Source organism: Hibiscus syriacus, unplaced genomic scaffold (genome assembly GCF_006381635.1).
Source record: "Hibiscus syriacus cultivar Baekdansim isolate YM2019G1 unplaced genomic scaffold, ASM638163v2 tig00111427_pilon, whole genome shotgun sequence".
NCBI classification, from domain to species: Eukaryota; Viridiplantae; Streptophyta; class Magnoliopsida; order Malvales; family Malvaceae; genus Hibiscus; species Hibiscus syriacus.
Genome location: NW_024063088.1, coordinates 4,916,524 through 4,937,984, shown reverse-complemented (window position 1 = coordinate 4,937,984; position 21,461 = coordinate 4,916,524). Strand labels below are relative to the sequence as shown.

The window sequence follows — 21,461 nt, the reverse complement described above, 5'->3', positions numbered from 1 at the left end:
TGACCACCAATACCTATCCTTCAAATCCATGTACATCTTGGTTCCACCCGGATGCATTGTCAATGGACTACAATGAGCCTCTGTCAATATTTCTTTCTTCAAATCCTCATTGTCCGATATAAAAAATTTTCCTTTATAAAACAAATTCCCATCCGACATAACCTCAAAATCCTTAATCTCTTTATTCTTTACTTGCACTATTCTTTTCAAACACATTTCATCTTTACTTTGTAATTCTCCAATTCGTTCCAACCATTCCGGTTTAAACTTTAGTTCCGCACATAGACCATCGTCTCCAGTTAAAGATAATCTTGCATCCATATCTCGTAAGGCTGCAAACGTTTTCCTATTCAAGATATCAGCTACCACGTTAGCCTTCCCGGGGTGATAATCAATTATCACATCATAATCTTTTAAGAATTCAACTCATCTCCTTTGCATACAGATAAGGACGCCAAATCTTAAGAGCAAACACTACAGCAGCCATTTCTAAATCATGGGTGGGGTAATTCTTCTCATGTGGTTTCAATTATCTCGATGCATACGCTACACTTTCCATTCTTGCATTAACACACACCCTAACCCATTATAGGGCGCGTCACTGAACACTATGAAATTCTTGCCAGTTTCATGTTGAACTAAAACAGGAGCTTCTGTCAAAATTTCCTTTAAAATTTCAAAACTTTCTTGACATTCAGGAGTCCAACTAAACGGTAAGTTCTTTCTCATAAGCTTTGTTAGAGGCAGCACAATCATCAAAAAATTCTTAACGAATCTTTGATAATAACCGGCAAGTCCAAGAAAACTCCGAACTTCAGACACATTCTTAGGAACTTCCCAATCCATTATAGCTTTAATATTTTTGAGGGTCCACCCTAATCCCATATGCGGAGATCACATACCCCAAGAAAATTACTTCATTTAACCAAAACTCACATTTGGACAATTTGGCATACAACTTCTTATCTCTTAAAATTTGCAAGACGATCCTCAGATGTGCGCTATGCTCTTCATGGGATTTCGAGTACACCAGTATGTCATCAATAAAGACAACAACAAACTGGTCCAGGTAGGGCTGAAAAATCCTATTCATAAGATCCATGAAAGTAACAGGTGCATTCGTTACTCCAAATGACATTACAATGAATTCATAGTGACCATATCTCATTCTAAAAGCTGTCTTCGGAATGTCTTTCTCCTGAATCTTCAATTGGTGATAACCGGAACGTAAGTCAATCTTCGAGAATACCGAAGCTCCTTTTAACTGATCAAATAAATCATCAATGCGTGGGAGAGGATACTTATTCTTGATTGTCACCTTATTGAGCTGTCGATAGTCAATGTAGAGACGCAACGTATACCATGTAATGTACAATGTATATATACTAATGTAAAAATGCAAAGATGCACATGCAAATGCAAAGATGCAAAAATAAGAGTGCAAAATGCGAGATGCAAATGCAATAAGGAATTGATCCAAAAATAATTGTTCCTTAAACATTTCTTGAAAAACCGACAATGTCTCGGTACACTAGGAAAATGAAAATCTGGTTCATCTGTAAGTTGCCTAGCTTCTGCGAGTATCTGGTTACTACACTGTCTTCAAAGATTCTACTTCATCTCCTACTTCAGTAATCTTTCGAGCTGGTTCGTGATCTTCAATTGTTGGCTTCAGCGTCGAATCTTCTTTAGTCCATCTTGTTATCCCAACAGGTAGATGTCTGACTTGTCTCCTTAGTAGGTAGATTCTCTCTTGGCGCTTCTTGATCTACGTAGAACACCTCTGAAATTCTTCTGATCCCAGCAAAAGACATTGTTGTGGCATTGTTTTTTAAGAACCTTCTAAATGATCAGTTATTTAAGGGATCAATACCTTTGAATGATATGTCGTGTTCATGCAAAAATACAACAAGGCCAGACAAGAGGAAATCAATGTTAGTAGAATAAAGAATCAAGTCAGTTGAAATGATTAGTCAAAGAAATGTAATCTTAGCAAAAATAATTAAATATAACTTAAAGTTGAGACTGAAAAAATAAAGCATACAAAGGAAATTAAGGAAATTAAGAGTCCTAACTGCATGCGTTCTAATTCTCCTAGGTTATCCACATGGCTCTAGTGGGGTAGGCTTACACAATTCTTTATATGAGACTGGGTTCTAGCAAAGGTTCCTAAGCCATCTTTACAACCTGATAAGGTTGACTCCGATTCTGACCCATTACAGACTTGTGAATCAGATTCGACTCAGGGGATCACACCACTAAAAGCGTAACTCGGATCTGATATCCGGATAGGTAACTTAGGATGCTTTCCAGAGATACTTTATCAGACCCACACAAGGAAGCCCAATGCTCCTCATGAGGTGTGACGTTTATCCCTACTTAGGTAAACCAGGTTTAGAGCTATAATATACAATAATCCTAAATATTCATAGATGTCTAAACTTTAATCAGAGAGAAAATCTTTTTTTCTTTCTTTTGAAATAAAATAATGAAATGTAAATTAAAACAAGATCGAACTCATAATTTCTAAAATAATAAATATAGGGTAACCAACTCGTGGCTCGACTCTCAATTTGTTTTAAAAACAAAAAGTCCCCAGCGGAGTCGCCAAGCTGTCGACACCATTTTTCGCTCGGGCGAGAAAAAGACAGATACCGACTCGGGGGTTTTCTATTTGAAAATAATTTTTCGAAATGTGAGAAGTTGCCACCAATCATTTAAGGTGTAATTGGAACATCATAAAAGCCAGGTGATTTTAATAAAATTTTATTTTTATCAAAATACCAAGTTTTAAGGTCTGCGAAAATCCAGAAATCGAGTTTGGGAGTTGGTTACGCGTGGGGGAAGGATTAGCACCCCCATAAGTGCCTAAAAATTGGTACCTAGTTGATTACCCTATATTTAAAATCAAAAATTTTGAGTTCGATCTTTATTTAATTTGAAAATCATTACGAATACAAAGTTAAAAAGGTATTCCTTTATTGAGACCGATAGTATTTTCTCTCGAGCGTAAATGCGGGAGATAAGCTATTGTTCCTAATAACCGAATATTGCCTCGTTTTTAGAAATCATGATACGTTTTGAAAAGGATGTCGACTTATTCGAGAATTACCAGTAGTCATCCCCGGAGCAGGATTGCGGGAGATATACTTAATAATTCCTTAATAAGTGAACAGTGCCTTAGAGTTAAAAATAAAATGCAATCAAACAAATATTTATTCATCCTAATTAAGCTAAGGTAAATTAAAGACTTTTTCTAGCTTAAGGTGTCAAATTATGAAAATTAAAGGACCTAAAGGTGCAAACCTAGAAGTGTAGGTTCTAATATTAACCTAAATTAATTTTAATAAATATTGTTTCGAATAATTAAATTGAAACCTCGAGTAAAAATGAGGACCAAATTAAGAATTCACCTAATTAAAGAACTAGATGTGAAATCAAGCCTAAGATGGAAGCTCTAATGTTAATCTTAATTAATTATGTCAATAATAAAGTTCTAATCGAAATTCAGGGACTAAAGGTCAAAGATCTAAAATATCGAGTTCTAAAAGACTTAAAAGATTAAGGACCTAAATCAATAATTTATAAAGTTAGGGGTAATTAAAACCTAATTATTATCTAAATTATTAAGCTTAAAGTTTTTTTAAAAAAAATTAATTATTAATTAATTTTAGAAGTCGAATAATCGATTCGAGTAATCGGACATCTTATGTGAAAACTTAACTCGAGTTGCTCCCTAATCAAAACTAATGTGTCGTCCTAATTTCGAAACTTGATTCGAATATTAATCTAATTTAAAACTAAATTTAAGAATTAAAACTATGAAACAAAACAATTAATAATAAATTTAATTAAAATAATTAAAACAACAAATAAAAAAAGTAAAAAAAACAACATAAAATAAATATAAATATAAAATAAGTACAAGGACCTAATTGCAATAAAATCTAATTACATTGACTAAAATGCAAGAAAATAAAAGCTAGTAGTTTAATAAGAATAAATAGTGACCAAAATGCAAAAATTAAAATAACCGTAGCTAAATCAAAAACTAGCAGTGACTAAAATGAATAAATTGCAAATATCACATCCAAATCATAATAACATAAGAAGCAGAATTCAATCAGTGGCTAAAATGAATAAACTTAAAAACCAATGACTAAATTCAAACAAATCAGAATAATAATAGTGACTAAATTAAAATAAAATCAAACATAATGATAAAAATGTAATAAATAAGAAACGAAAGGTCCAGTGACCAAAATGAAAAAACACGACAAAGATAGGGGTACCTGGACTAAGATTTGACCCTAAAATTAGTGACTAAAATGTAAACTTTAGCCTAAAGTACGATGACCTAAGTGTGATTTAAACTTTTTTCATATAACCAACATATTTCCTCCCCCCATTTACGTAAACTGTCAAGGAGATTATCAAAACTTCAAACGCACTCGGTCGTTGTTCACCGGCCCCCACATGACGACCATCGGGCCGGTGACTGACCTACACCCACCGGTGACCTTTACCACGACGGAGGAGGACCAATCAAACTCCTTGAACGGCAGAAAAACCTCCCCGTTATCTTCTTCTCTCACTCTTTCTCCTTCTTTTCTCCTTCCTTTCTCCTCCCAATTCGGCGACCGAGAGGGCTAAAAAACGAGCCCCAATGCCGGCCACCACCCTTGGTGACCACCCCATGCTCCGACCAGCGACCAAGCCAGTCGATGGAGGCTAAAATGAAGGTCAAAGTGACCCAAACTCTTCTCTCTCTCTTTACTTTTGACCAAGGACCCCGCGCGCTCCCCTCCGGCCACTAACAGTCGACGCTTCATGGCCACGAGTCGGCCTCTCTCACACGTCGGCCACCGCTCAACGGTGGCCACTCCTATTCTACCCACGAACCCCCGATAACCATAAAACAAAGAAAATGAGAAAGGAAAAAAGAAAGCAAAAAATGGAGAGAAAAACAAGGTCCAAGAAAGGTCTATTTCATTCCATATTTTCGGGGAAAAATGTTGAGTGATTGATATATAGGTGGTTGGGGTATTAATAACCCCAACTGCTATAATATAATATTGTTTCTTTTTTAATAAAATAATGATAAAAAATGGTGTTTACAGCGCTCAAACCTAAGACCGTTAAGTATAACAATAATTCATTTAACCATTGAAATTGTTTAGTTTATACAAAGGAGAAATAATTGAATAAATGGTTTGATAGACACAAATGGTGACTTTGTTGAGGAAGTAGATCTATGATGAAATGTAAATAAGTATTTCGGTTCTCTATTCATCAATATCATTTTTTTATTAGTCTGGGGTAAATACAAGGTAGTATATGTTCGAAAGATTCTCAATTATTTGACAATGAATGTTTAAATATCCTTGTAAAGATTGTGCTCGAACCTAAAATCACTAGAGATAAAAATTATCTTTTCAATCGCTGAATTTACATGGTTCATACATCAAGATCATAATTTTTATATTACATCAATATAATTCTCAATTATTATAGTGGTCAGTGATAGATTTTAGCCATCTCGTAAGTTAAGGCAGAGTGGTCCCTAAAAAAATACCAAAACCAACAATCTCTAGTGGAAAGATTGTTGAGAGCTAAGTATTTTTCTGAATATTTGACTACATGCAATAGCAGATCCATTCTTAGTTTATGGTGGATATGTATTTATTCTAAAATTTAAATTTTTTTGTTAATTACTTATTTTATTGATTGTGCTCATTCTGAAATTTTATTTATATCCACACCATATAAAAATTTTGTATTATTAGTATATGTGTTTATCCTCAACAATATTTTTGAATTTTCACTGTCTGTATACGATAACTCATCACTTACTTCGTAGAGCATTGGGTGCAGGAAAGGTTTATTAGAAGCAAGCTTATATAAGAGAGTTGGTTCGGGATCTTCAGGGTCAAATTGGAATAACATTTTGTTACCAAATTTATCATTGAAAAAGGTGGAATCACCAATAGTGATGGTTTAGAATTGGTGTCAGATTTATACCAAAAGAGTTAGTTCAAGTGGTAAATAGTTTGATATCGTTTAATTGCGATTTCGAGTTTGAATATTTGTGTAAAAAACACATGTGGAAATAATACCTTAACTCTTGTCTATTAACCATTTCAGTACACTACATTTATATACAATTCTAATACGTCAGTTAACATACTAACTGACTTCCAACTAACTGCTAACTAATTAACAAACTTGTTAACTAACTCTCAACTTCCCAACACTTCCCCTCAAGTTAGTAGTCCAAAGACATCTTTGACTCCCAACTTGGAAATTAAATACTCATGCTGCCAAGCTCCCAAAGCTTTGGTTAGAACATCTGCTAATTGATTTGCTGTTGGAACATAAGTTGTGTTGATCACCCCTTCTTGTATTTTTTCTCGGATTAAATGGCAATCTATTTCTATATGCTTTGTCCTCTCATGAAAGACTGGGTTTGCCGCTATTTGTAGTGCCGCCTTGCTATAACAGTAAAGTCTGGCAGGTTGGAGATCCTTTACACCCAGTTCTAATAACAAACCTCTTAGCCAAACAATTACTGCTGCCACCATTGCCATGCTTCTGTATTCTTCCTCTGCTGATAACTTTGCTATAGTATTTTGCTTTTTTGACTTCCAATAGATTAATGAATCTCCTAGTTTAACACAGAAACCAGTAACTGATCTCCTTGTCATCAAACAAGCTGCCCAGTCAGCATCACAAAAGGCTGTTAGCTGACATTGTCTTGCAGAAAAGAACAAAATTCCTTGACCATGATTCTTTTTAATATACTTCACCACTCGAAGAGCAGCTTCCAAGTGTGATATTTTTTGTTGTTGCATGAACTGACTCAAATGGTGTACCAAAAAATTAATATTTGGTATTGTATGAGTGAGATAGATCAACCTTCCTATCAATCTCTGGAAAACTTCTTTATCATCCTGTAACACTTCATCATCTAACTTTTCTTTACAATTTTCAATCAGACCAGAATCATAACCAGTAGAAGTAAGTTTTACATTCTGTTCCATAGGAGTGCAAACTGGTTTAGCACCTCCTAATCTTGTTTCTTCTATTAACTCTAGTGCATACTTCCTTTGGTTCAACAAAATTCCTTCACTAGACCTAAGTATCTCAAACCCAAGAAAATACTTAAGTTCCCCTAGATCCTTCATCCTAAAACTAGCATGCAAGATTGCTTTCAACTCTTCTATCTTGGCATCATTATTTCCTGTGATCAACAGATCATCAACATATATAAGCATGACCACTATATTTGTTCCTTCTCTCTTTGTAAAAAGTGAGCAATCAAACTTACATTGGATATATCCAGCAGCAACCAAGGCTTCATTCAACCTCATGTTCCACTACCTAGATGCTTGTTTTAGGCCATAAATAGACTTCTACAGCATGCACACCATGTTCTCCCCCTGGCTATAGAATCCTTGAGGCAGATGCATATAGACATCCTCAACAAATTGCCTTGAAGAAATGCATTATGTACATCCATTTGAAACAATGACCAACGTTGTAAAGAGGCAAGCGCTAAAATTGTTCGTACCATGACAAGTTTAGCAACGGGCGAGAAGGTTTCAACAAAATCCACATCTTCACGTTGATTGTACCCCTTCACAACCAAACGTGCCTTGTAACGCTCAATCTCACCATTGGACTGAAAGTTGACCTTATACACCCACTTGCATCCAATGGGAACCTTACCCGGTGGCAAAGGAACGACAGACCAAGTATTGATTAACTCTAATGCTTGAATCTCCTCTTGCATGGCAATGACCCATAAAGGATCTTTAATGGCATCACTATAACTAGTAGGTTCAATAATAGAAGTGGAAGAAAGAAAAGATTGAGTGAAAAATGGAAGATGAGAATAAGAAATATGATTTGAGATGTGATAATGGCTAGAAGTGGATGATTGACAAGAAACATACTCATTTAACCACAATGGAGGCTTGGACACTCTGGAAGACCTCCGAATAGCCAGATCAATAGGAACATTAGAAAACGAGAAGTGACAGATGTAGGAGACACTTGATCACCAACATTAGGACTAGATTGAGACTGCTGAGAAGATAAATTGGAAGGATTATTATGGGTTGAAGACATATCTGTCACAGATAAGTTAGTGACAAAAAACTCTGAATTAGGTATAACATGTTGAGAAGGAAATATCCTGGATGACAACTCAGGTGAATGAAAATGAAAGGAATCCTCATGAAACCTAACATCTCTACTAACAAAAAAGGTCTTAGAAACAAGACTGAACATCAAATAACCCTTTTGAGTTTCTGAATATCCCATAAAAACCGAAGGAATAACTCTAGGAAAAATTTTATCACGAGGCTTAGTTTTAGTAGCATAACCCAAGCAACCAAAGACCTTTAAATGTAACAAAGAAGGAGGATTATGATGAAACATTTCATATGGAGATTTCCAATTAAGAACAACAGAAGGAAGCCTATTAATTAAGTAACAAGCAGCTAAAACACACTCTCCCCAAAACTTAATAGGCACCCTAGACTGAAAATGAAGTGCACGAGATACTTCTAATAAATGTTTATGCTTCCTTTCAGCTACCCCATTTTGCTGAGGAGTATCAACATAAGAGGACTGATGAACAACACCAAAGGAAGAAAAAAGAGACGAACAGTCTTTGCTGAAAAATTTAGACTCATTATCATTACAATGATTTTTATAGAAGCTTCAAATTGAGTAAGGACCAAAGAAAAAAACTTCTTTAAAGAGACAATGGCATCAGACTTTAGTTTCAGTAAATAAACCCATGTCATTCTTGTACAATCATCAACAATTGTCAGAAAAAACCTATAACCATTATGAGTAGAAATTCTGTATGGACCCCACAAGTCCATATGAATCAAATGAAAAGATAGACTAGACCGAGACTGACTTATTGGGAAAGGCAACCGAGCTTGTTTGGCTAAAGGACAAATCAAGCAAGAATAAATTACAGAGGAATCCAATTTACAGTCACTCAACGGCATATGATGCAATTTGAGAAAAGAAGCATGTCCTAAGTGAGAATGTCAAATGGAAGTTTTATTATTAATAGAGGACATACGATGAGTTTTAACATTGAAAGGCACCTTAGAAGAAAAACTAATAAAAGAACCAAAAGAATGAAGAATGTACAAGCCCCATTGTTTCTTACAAATCCCCAACATCTTACCACTGAAGAGATCCTGAAAGAAAAAAAATCAGGATAAAACTGAACAACACAATTTAAGTCAACTGTCAGTTTGGAAATAGATAATAAATTGTGAGTAAATGAAGGGACATACAGTACATTTCGTAAACAATGAGAAGAATCAAACCAATAAGAACCAGTATGTGTTATAGGTAGGGTTTTACCATTCGGGAGATGAACAAATTATGAGGTACATGCAACAGGATTACTCAAGCATTCAAAACTAGACAACATATGGTCAGTAGCACCAGTGTCAAGAATCCAGGTAATCAAATTACGTTCAGAAGTAGGTAAACCACTATGAATCATACCTGCAAAGTTGGCAACAGCAACATCACCAGAATCATGAACATCCTTGTTGAAGAGCTCCAGCAAGCGGTTATATTGGTCAGTTGTAAACATCGGCACCAACGGAGCAGTCACAGGGGAAGACTCAGAACGAGTATCATTCTGTTCAGAGTTAGCCACCATGACAGAAGAAGACTTCTTTGCCTTTGTGAATTTGAACTCAGGAGGGAAGCCACTGAGCCGATAACACTGCTCATGTTTATGGCCACGAATTTTACAAAAGTCACAGACTCCATTAAATCTGCCACAACAAGGATTAGAGGAATTGAAGTACATCGTTGTCGCATCAGAAAGAGGGGAAACACCGGAAGAAAGATATCTCTATGACTCCTCCTAAACCACCATCGAATACGCCCGATTAACCGAAGGGAGCGGATCCAGAAGAAGAATCTAGCTCCCAATCGTAGAATATGTCTCATTCAGTCCCATTAAAAACTGAATAATCGTAGTTGAAGAGCATGATTCAAGGCTTGCGAAGAATCAACGCAGTTACAGGAAGATACAGGAACTAATGCACTGTATTCATCCCAAAGCAATTTCAGCCGTGAATAATAGGTGGAAATGGATGAATATCCTTGAGTAAAGAGAGTAATCTCTCGATGTAAGAAGAAGATTCGTGACCCATCAACCTTGCTGAAGCGTTCCTTCAGATCTTTCCAAACAAGTGCTGCAGTGGAAGCGAACACCAATCCCGCAGAGAGGTCAGCACTTATTCTTCGCTGGCAACGCAATACGAATCGAGCGGCTCTAGAGATTGTAATTCTCAATTCTTGTTACTTGATGCGAGACCAGTACAGTCCCAGGCGTATCTGACGGATGAAGGTAGAGAGGGTGCGTGAAATAAATCGATTCCATGGAAACAAAGAAAGAAGAGAAAGTGAATCAGTGGAAAAGAGGCAAAGAAAAAAACAGAAAAGGTCGAGCCACACGAGACCTTTCCTCTAATACCATGTAAAAAACACGTGTGGAAATAATACCTCAACTCTTATCTATTAACCATTTCAGTACATTACATTTATATACAATTCTAATACGTCAGTTAACATACTAACTGACTTCCAACTAACTGTTAACTAATTAACAAACTTGCTAACTAACTCTCTACTTCCCAAAAATTTGTGTATGTAAAAAATCCCTGCTGGGAGATTCGTCTACCAAAACTATATGTGCGATGTAGGTCAGTTCGGATTAATCAAGGCAAAACCTTAAAATCAGGAGGGTAAAAAAAAGAACGGTGATGAGTGCTTATCACATGCTTATTAATTTGGTGAATACAATATCAAATGATCGCAATGTTTAAGGTTAGTTTAGTAATTTAACTGATAAATAGTTTCAGTGATTAAAGATAATATTAGTTTTTTAAAAGTTTTGAGTTTGAGCAGCTACGTTTGTAGGGTGTGCGCATTGTCAATGATTAAAAAATATTATGAACATGTATTATATTGCAATCATCCAAGACTATTAAAAGAAAATATTGGTTTAACAATTAAATTGCCCATTAAAGATCAAAATCTTACTATGGACAAACTTAAGTATAAGGATGATCAAAGTATGATTTAATATCTCACTAACAACCAGTTGGTCTAGTGGAATGAGACACTAGACTCCTTAAACAAGATCAAGGGTTCAAACCCTGGCATTTGAGAATGGAGAAAAATAGGTTGGGAGGGTCGCCCTTGTCTATGCAGTATCTTATCTAGATTAGTCGATCAATAGATCAGATACCAGTGATTAATTAAAAAAATATGATTTAACATCTTAATATTTTTATAGGGCTTATGAATCAACTAATTAAAACATCTTCGATTATTATTGAGTTTTAAGTGGATGTCATTCCTTTCTTAGTTTGACATTGTCGAGCATTCTTCGAGCGTTGAAGGGTAATCTTTTAGTTGTTCGATCATCTCTAGAGTACAAATTTTTATATCAATTCTTAAAAAATGATGAATTTAAAATTTTAAAGAATAAGTGAAAATAAAATTTTAAAGTAAAGAGATAAGTATCGATATTAATTTTTATATTGTTTGAATCAAATATTGAAAAAATAAGAGCGGCTTTTCTAATCCAATTTACTCCATTCGTAAATGTCAAGATTTGAATCACTAACCTTTGCTTAAAAGTTCTAGTGCCTCGTCTCCACTAAAACAACTACTTACAGATAAAAAATTCCGTTTATTACTTCTAACTCCAATAACTTTGAGATGTATTTAAAACCATAAAATCAATGTTTAAAACTTTATTAAGTCGATTTTCTTAAATTAACTTGTCTTTACAAAAATAATTAGTTTTTTATATCAAAATTAAATAAATTTAAGTTTAACACGATGTTGTTTGATGAATTGAAAAGGTGTTAAAGCTTAAATACTAAAGTTTTAAATTTTAAATTTAAATTATAAATATGTATGATATTTTACTTAAAATTAAATATCATATATAATTGATGAACAACGATATTATATAAATAGATTTTTTATCAATAAAATAAAATAAAATAAGATATGTTGATTTTTTTAATAAATTATCAAATATGCCCTTAGTCTTTAATTTTTGTTTGATAAAAATTATAAATTGGAGAATATTGAACGCTCTCATGTATATTGTATCAACGTGCTGCCAATCGAACTAAACTTAATTAACAATTATATTAAATATTTAAACCCATTCGATAATGTATTTAATAAGTTTAAAAAATAAAAAGAAAAAGTAAAATAAATAAAAGTATCGAATATTTATATCCAAATCTGTTATTAATAAAATTAAAACAAATTCAGATGAAAATATTCAAAAGTTCATATCACGTCCCTTTTGAAATTACAGTAAATATTAATTAGAATATTCAAATAGAAAATAGGATAAAGTACACAGATGATTATTGATTTAAACTAAAGCAATTTATGGTCATGAAACTTCCTAAGCAATTACAAAATGATCACTAAACTTTAGCATTACGAAATAGTCGATAAACTCGTCAAACTGTTACAAAATTGTCCTTAAACTTATCAAAATTTATCATTGTTATATAACGTGCGATGACCATTTTGTAATAGCTAAAAAAACTCGTCAAACTATTATAAAATGATCCTTAAACATATCGAAATTTATCATAATTTTATAACGTGCAATAATAATTTGTAATAGTTCAATAAGTTTGAAGACTATTTTATAGTTTTCAAAATTTCAATGACCTAAAAAATTATTTCAATATGATTTAATGATCATTCATATACCTTATTTTTAAAATTATTATAGGACTATCCATTACCATTAATGATGAGCTGTGAAGTGTGTAGTGACGAATTTAAAAATATTTTTGAAGGTGAACATAAATAAATTACCAACATAAATCTTTCATATGGATGAGTGAGTACAAATTAAGTTTCAAGATAGACATCATCAATAAAATAAATAACTAATATAATTTTTTTTAATTTCAGACAATATTTTACATTCGCCGCCACTCGAAATATGTCACATAACTAGGGATGGCAAACGTGCGGGTGGGGTGCGGATACCCCCTCCCCTATCCCTATACCCACCTAATATTTTCAAATCTACCACCCGCCCACCACCCATGATGGGTAAATTTTTTCAAATCCACACTCGCTCACGCGGGTACATTCTCAAATTCATCCCCACACCCACTACCAAATTGGAGAAGTACTCGGCTAGACCCGCCTGACAATAACCTTAAGTTATACATAAGCAACAAACATAAAACAAACACGTCCGTTATGAAACATAATAAAATAAACCAAGGATTATAAGTTATATCTTATACAATATTAAGATTTATAAAGTAGTCTCTAAAAGTATACCTAAATTCATAATGGTCCAAAATTTAATGGGTATTTAGTGGGTAGGCGGATAAGGTCTCAAACCCATCACCCGCCCACTACCCACGATGAGTACCACTTTCTAAATCTACATCTGCCCACTACCCACTAAAGTTATATACATCCCACCCCAATTGGAACGGGTACGATGTAGAATCCATAAAATTGTACCCGTTTGCCATCCTTACACACAACAACACACCATGGACTATCCATTACCATCCTTGATTAGCTGTGAAGTATGCCACACGACAACACAGCATATCACAGTGGGATGAAAGCTTTGGCATAAAGGATTTATAAGAGTCCTCTCAAGGCAATGTAAACAGATGAAGCTTCCGCCATGGGACACTTCACAAACACAATTAATATCACAACAGTCTATAAGTGAAATGAATAATGAGGCAACAACATTTCGTTCTAAACTATACATGCATGTCAATGTCAGGTCAATTCAACATAAATATATTTGTAAAACCGAAAGCAATGTTTCTCTTATTTCTTTTATATTTTTCATATCTATTTTACTATATATATATATTCAAAACTTGAGATATAATATAAGGACGGATTCAAAATCTTATATTAAGGAATAAACTTTTAAAATTTTAAGGAGGGGATAAACTTATACAATTTTAGGGGTGAAGACAAATTTATTAATAAAAAATATATCTAAAATAAATGATAATTTTAAATTTTCAGGGGCGATTGCTCATACAACCTTGAATATAAGTTTGTTGTTGAGTTATAATTTTATTTTTACCTTGAAACGTCGGTTGCCTTTATTGAAGAATAAACTAAAGAGTAAGCTACAAGAATAGCACAAAACAAAAAATTCAAAACATAAAAGCTATAAAAACAGATTGGCTGTCAGTTGTATGTAACCACACTAAAACAAAACAGTTATAACACGCTAATCCAATCCGATCCAAAATCCTAAAGACCACGATGTTGTAAGAAAACATTGAAATGATTAACCATTTTTTCTAAAACAACATCATAACCATTGTTAAGATTCATCATTTGAAAGTCATAGTTTGTACAAGTAAATTAAGTTTACAAAAATGGAGAGCTCCCAATACATTATTTCAAAAAGATGATAGTAATAAGTATAGCAAAATAAAGTTACAACTTGAATATATATAAGGTTAATGAATAGTATTTATCAGTTAATATACTCAAAACGCATTATGGTACCTCGAATGATCTGAAACACGAATTGGGTGATAAATTCCTCAATAATTCTCTTAGGAATTTACGCACGATAACATTGTGCTCACAAACTCAATGTCACACAAATAATTTTATTATGATACGTACATTTATCAAATGGTCATACTAATAAGTATAATAGGCATGAACACACACAAACATTAAATACACAAATAAGAATAAATATCATAGGGTAATCAGAGGTTCACTTAACGTCTGGTATTTTGATGTTTATATAATATTCAATTTTACACTTGGAAGGAAGCGAAAATATATATTTATTACGATAGTTTGCTAAGCATGATGGCTTTCATGATTAAAATAAAATAAAGAGTTCGCCCACCGTCTTCCTCCGTCCATTAGGCATATAAAATATCAAATTCGAAGCTCAAAATCTTCATGTGGGCACCCACTGACTTGCTTGTTTCGTTCTATTTTTCTCTACTTCTTCCCCTCCCATCCTCGCTGCTGTTCATTTCTCAAGGGTAATTTTGCCCCCAACCTATTATCCCACCTTTGACCATCAAGATCAACATTAAACAACCCAATCCTCGGCCTTGCTTGCTTTGGCTTGAAACCCAAGTTGTCTTTTTTATTGGTTTTGATTCTGATTTCTTTTTCATTTCTGGGCGTCTTAAGAATTCCGTCAATTTTTTTTGTATTTTTTTTTTGGTTGTGGGTATGTTTGTAGAGAGAAGGAGAGTGATAACATGGAGAAGAGTGGGGAAGTCTCTGCTGGCTCTGGTTTCCCATGCCTTGCTCTTCTCCTTCACCCTCTTGCTCGCTCTCAAGCTTCATCATGTCCTCTCTTACTCTTGGTGGTTCGTCTCTCTCTCTCTCTTTCTCTTTTCTTTTTGCTTATGGGTTCCATTTACAATTGATTCCCTTGTTTAGCAACTGAATACTTTTATGCTTTAAGCAATCGACTTCATTATTCGTTTTGTTTCTTGCATCCACAACATTCACTATGTCACTTGCTTCCTTTTTACACTATTCTTAATCAAACAAAAGTTTGAATCGTTCTTGTACTGTTCCATTTGCAATAAATTTTGTTTTTCCTTGCGATTTGAATTTCCCTGCTCTAGTTTCCTTTCTAGTCTCATTTTACTTCATCAGTCAGTCAATTTGCTCTCAGCAAATTAATCATTGGAAAATGCTTACAATGGGAAATACACATGGTTGTAAAATGGAGGTTTGATTGTTTGTGTGCTTAATGTGTAGACTTCTAAGTTTATGTGCAAGTGGACATGTTCTATACCGTGAAACATCGACTGGTTTAGCTACCCTGTTGGGATGGCCATAAATTCAAAGATATAACAAGTGTCATAAAACCTCGTGATTATGGGCTTAACTATGCGTTTATCTCTTTATTTTCCTTTGTGATATGTTCAGTACTCGATCTGTTGTCTTGGATACTTGTGGTCATGTATAAAGTTAATGCTTTAAATTCTTTTAGCAGTCTGTCATGCATGGATGTCCTCATGAAACTGTAAGTTATACACTTAAAATTTATAGGTGAATAGTGTGGTAGAGATCATGTAAGCATTTGTTGCTAAACATGGAGACGAAAACATGTTAATCATCTTATGCTAGTAAGAAAGCATGCCGCTCTTTCTCTGCTTTTTATTTCATTGTGCAGGGTTGTGTTTTCCCCTTTATGGCTTTTTCATGCAGCTGTAGCACGTGGTAGGTTTTCTTTGCCTGCTCCATCAATGCCTCACGATCGCCATGTATGACAGATAATCTCTAAGTTTGGATGTCACCGTTAACTGTGAGAAAATTGTTTGTGTCGGTGTATTTCATAATAATCCAGATCAATAACCTGCGTTTCTCTTGCACAGTGGGCTCCATTTCATGCTGTCATGTCAACGCCATTGCTTGTTGCTTTTGAGCTACTTTTGTGTATACATCTTGACAGAAGCTATGGTACGCAGGCAACATCCTCTGTACATGATAATCTAAAATATTCTTGTTCTTATTTATAAATTCTATCCTCTAATTTAATTTATTATTATTTTGCTTTAATACTCTATCTTACTTATACTGTCCAATTTGCTGAAGGGGCATTTGTATTATTGATTCACGAATAACTTTATATGTTTAAGTTAGCATGTTAATAATTATCTAATATTCCCATTTGTTATCGTATTAATTTAAATTGTTTATAAAAATGGATGTGTTGCAGTTGTTAGTTTGAAGATTGTCTTTCTTCCCCTGCTTGCATTTGAAATAGCTATTCTGATTGATAACATCAGGTATTTCCTTCCCCCCCTTTTGCTCTGTCATATTTTGTTGCTTGAGTACTTGATGTGTACTATAAAATATTGTGTCTATTAGCTAAATTGATTTGCTAATGTTGGCTCCAGCCAACAAGAATCCGAATGAAACCGTACAAAATTTATTAACAGTAAGGGCATAAAAAATCCACCATACACTATGTGGGTTTATATTATATATATTATGGTGTGAACTTTAGCCTCATGCCAACTTCATATGTTGCTTATTCTAACAAATTCATGAAACTTTAGCCGCATTGCATTGTTTTAACTTTCAAGTCTTTCTATACGCACTTGGTGTATAGGCTGCTAGGGGCATCGGACTATTGCTATTACTATTGTTATTGGAGCACTTGTGCTCATTATTGATCGTTGGTGCTGGATACTCGTGTATCCATTAGTCGTTCCACATAAACCCACTCTCTTTAGTTTTTATTACTTTTCATTTCTTCCTAACCATTATCTTTAGTGTTTGAGCCTTGGAGAAGAAAACCCACTCTCTCCATAAACCCAATATTGAATATAGCAAGAAGCAATGATGCTATAGTATTTTCACAAAGTACCAAATTAATTGTAGGTGGGTGTGGGATTGTAGTGTTAAATGTTACTGTTATGCAGTTTAATCTTATCAACTGTATCTAGGCGCAATGACTTTTTTCTTTAATTTTTGACAGGATGTGCCGAGCTTTGATGCCTGGAGATGAGGAAAGTTTGAGCGATGCAGTGATATGGGAAACCCTTCCTGTAAGTTTGTAATCAGTAGTGAATAAAGGATTTATTTCAGGGATAGTACATAACTCATTAAAAAATTGGGCATGTCCGGTTCAGTGCCTATGGTTCCGCTGTCATAAGTTTTACAACTGAAAAATTATTCAGTTATAAAATTGGGCTGCTTTTATTCAAGCATTGTGCTTCCTTTCAGGGTTCAATTTTCAGAAGGGACAACTTAATTTTGAAAGAAAGAAAAAATCCCCTGTTCTATTGAGTCATATGAATATTAAGAAGGGGGAAAAGCTAAAAAAGTAAAAGAAACAGAAATAACGATAATGATATATGGATCTGCTTTACATTATAACAGCATGTCATGACTGCATCATGCTCGTGCTTCATGGAGCACTGTCATGGATATGGCATGATATGATATGCTTATGGTGACACTGCATATGTATGCTAATGCATATTCTTCAACCAAAGATATTAAGCATAATTTTAACTGTTATTTTAAGCTCGATTCATTTTAAAAGAGAACCATAAACTCACTCTAGTCTCTATTTTCTATGGAACTGCCATTCTCTTCTTATTCTGGTTCATGGTTACAGGGAAAGCAAATCTGGTAAGTAGTAACTATGGTCATTGTGTCTGGGCGTATCATTGCCATGGCCAAACATTTTTTTTTGGTGTCCTGGTGTGTCCCGTATGTATTATGCCATATCAGCAACGTGTTTCTGTCGGACACCAATACGACATTGATGAGGGGTTTCCCCATGTCCATGCATCATATCTTATACTTTACCGGATCATATGCTCATATGTGATGATAGTTATGATACATATGGTCTCTAAGATGATCTATTTGTCCACATCTAGTGCTAAAGTATTGTGCCTTGATAATACGATGGAGAACTGATGTTAAGTTTGGCTTGTAGCATTTTTGGGTTGCAATATCTATGGTCTTCTTTATTGCTGCCACAACTTTCACTCTTTTAAAGCTATGTGGTAAGTTGTTTGTTTCTTAGTTTTAAGGGTGGTATTTCTTTTTATCTAGTTTCTTTTTTCTTGCTTTGTTCTTTTTGGTACTATTTCATGGAACATTTATTTTTCTTTACTACAAATTTGTATAATGATTGATACGTAGTGAACATTTCCATTTTCCTAATGACTATTCTTGTTTGAAACCATTCAGCATATGCACTGCTAATACATTTATTCATCTTCAACGATGTGCAGGTGATGTTGCAGCTCTAGGCTGGTGGGAATTATTCATAAATTTTGGGTACAATACAATCATTTTTTCATTGATTATTGTATTTTCCCCCTAGTCATTCTTCTACTGTAGTAATCTTTTAAGTTGTTTTGCAGTATTGCAGAGTGCTTTTCCTTTCTTGTATGTACAAAGTGGTATAACCCAGCAATTCATCAAAATTCTCACCTTGGGGAATCCAACTCGTCGATTACCATAAGATATCTTGACTGGAATAGAGGCTTGGTAATATCTTCTGATGAAGACAGCCACCAGAACAGTAGAATATGCAACCTGCAGGATATTGGAGGACAAAATTCCATTTATTTGTTTCCAGATCATGCTTTTCATGCACTTAGAGGTATAGTCGTCGTGCATGGCCTCTGTATGATATATTCTTGAATGTTCAAGTTGTATCTGTATTACATATTAAACTGTGATGTCAGGGAACACCACCTAGTGCAAGAAATATATCAACTCCAGTCCTTTTCTCTCCCCTTCTGCTGCTACAAGGAGCTGGGATTGCTCTTTCTGCATATAGATTGATTGAGAAAATTGTTATTTTGCTACATGGTGGAGCTGGTTCTGGAAGATACATTGATATATCATCAAAAGTTTGTGAATTTTTTGGGTTCTTGCACCATGGGTCAAGGTAGCATTTGTTAAGTAAATCTCGATTAACTGTTGCTTAAATTCTTCTGTGTCTGTACCAAGTGAAGACAAAAATGAAAGCATTGTGCACACTACAAAATTGATGTTTCTTTTCTTAACAGTTTACTGGGTTGGTGGTCAATTGACGAAGGAAGTAGAGAGGAACAAGCTAGACTTTACTGTTCAGGGACATCTGGGTCGGTTTTCTATATTGCACTCTAGTTTCTTTATGCATGCATTCATCTAGTACAATGTATAAGCATCCATTCTGGTTGCTTCCTGTAAGGTTTATTAAACAAGCTTTTATGGGGTTGAATGCTTAGACTTACCGATATATCCAAAAAAATGTTTTGTTCTCTGTCACAGTATGATAGCTACAGCCTAAAATTGTGGTAAAGTTTTCATTAGCAACCAACGGTATTCATTTATAGCCGCAAAAGCAATGCAGATGACTTCTTCGTCACCTATATTCAGTAGTTACTAGCTAGTCAATTATCCAGAGTAGTAAAGTGCAATCCTTAAGTAGGATAATATGTTTTCTTAACACTGCAGATACCGTTGTAGTTTGCTTATAGTTTATAATTTATGAAATTAATTTATTAAAATGCATTAGTAAAAGAGAATTGAGTAATGAGATGCATTCATGTTAATATACTGAATTTAGCAACAAATTTGCCATTTATTCACTTATTACATGTTGTGGGGTCATGAATAGTACATAGATAACATCAGGCATTTCCCCATTGTCTCGGTGCTGATCTTTTCTTTCATCCTCAAACATTCAGATATAATACTTTCTCACCTGATATCGTGAAGAAAAGGCCAAAGTCAGATCTTGTTGAGGAGGTAGACACAGTTTTTGGTAGTCTGAAATCTCCGTCTTCTATCTAGCAATATTACACTAACATTTTCAAATATTTTAAATGCAGATTTGGAGATTACAAGCTGCACTCAGTGAGCAGACTGAAGTCACCAAGTACAGCCAGCAGGAGTTTGAAAGACTTCAATATGTATTGTTTCAGCACCAAGCTTAAGTTGTTACCAAGTTATTCTAATTGTTGCGTAAATATATACTGTATTGCTTACTTATCAATTAAATGGATCTGTCACTCAGGAAAAGATTCTGTGTAGAGTTTGCTTTGAGGAACAAATCAATGTAGTCCTCCTGCCATGTAGACATCATGTCCTCTGCAGGTATTTGCATCTGCCCTGGTAGTGGTATTTACATAAAGTCATAACTTGGGGTAGCATACCATATTTTTGACATATGGTTAAGAATGTTCTTTTTTTTTATCAGAACTTGCTGTGAGAAGTGCAAAAGGTGTCCAATCTGTCGTGTTTCTATTGAGGAGCGACTGTCGGTCTATGATGTATAGTCTCAAATTATGCATAGAAAGTTTGTGTAAAATTTGCCGAACCGTTAAAAGAATTGCATATGAGTTTTAGATGAAGCAAGCGTTTAGAAGCTGGCCATTCTGGTTTCTCAAAAAGTGATATACTTGTGTTTATGCCTTTCAAGAGTTGTAAATGACTTGGTGGGCTGTGGAATGTATAAAATTAGTGATTTTGACATGTTCAGATCCAAGTTTTATGGTTTCTCAAGGTAATATGTGATAAATCATGGGTTCTTTTTCTTTTCGTTTCCATTTTGAATATGAAATAGAAACAAAGTAAGTGAAGCTCTGCCTCTTACACACACGAACACAAACACATAAGTAGTCTTGGAATTACAGGAATGATATTTTGCTTGGGACAACCTTCCCGATCTTGTTTGTTTCACAATGTTAGGATTTGAATTATAGTTATTGTTTGAATTTTGGACTTAATGTCTTATCTCGCTGAATCAACTTATTGGTGGTGCTTTGTTCTTTTCTTCAAACATTGCAATACAAATGATAAAGTTGGATTTTTAATCGAAGTTAGAGATGATAAAATTTTAAATGTCAATATAA

The 21,461-nt window shown here is 34.3% G+C and overlaps 1 pseudogene; it reads left to right on the top strand.

The window, feature by feature from the left end:
* The first annotated feature begins 14,992 nt into the window (after positions 1-14,992).
* On the top strand, positions 14,993-21,074 carry LOC120162946 (annotated as a pseudogene).
* The last annotated feature ends 387 nt before the right edge of the window (positions 21,075-21,461 follow it).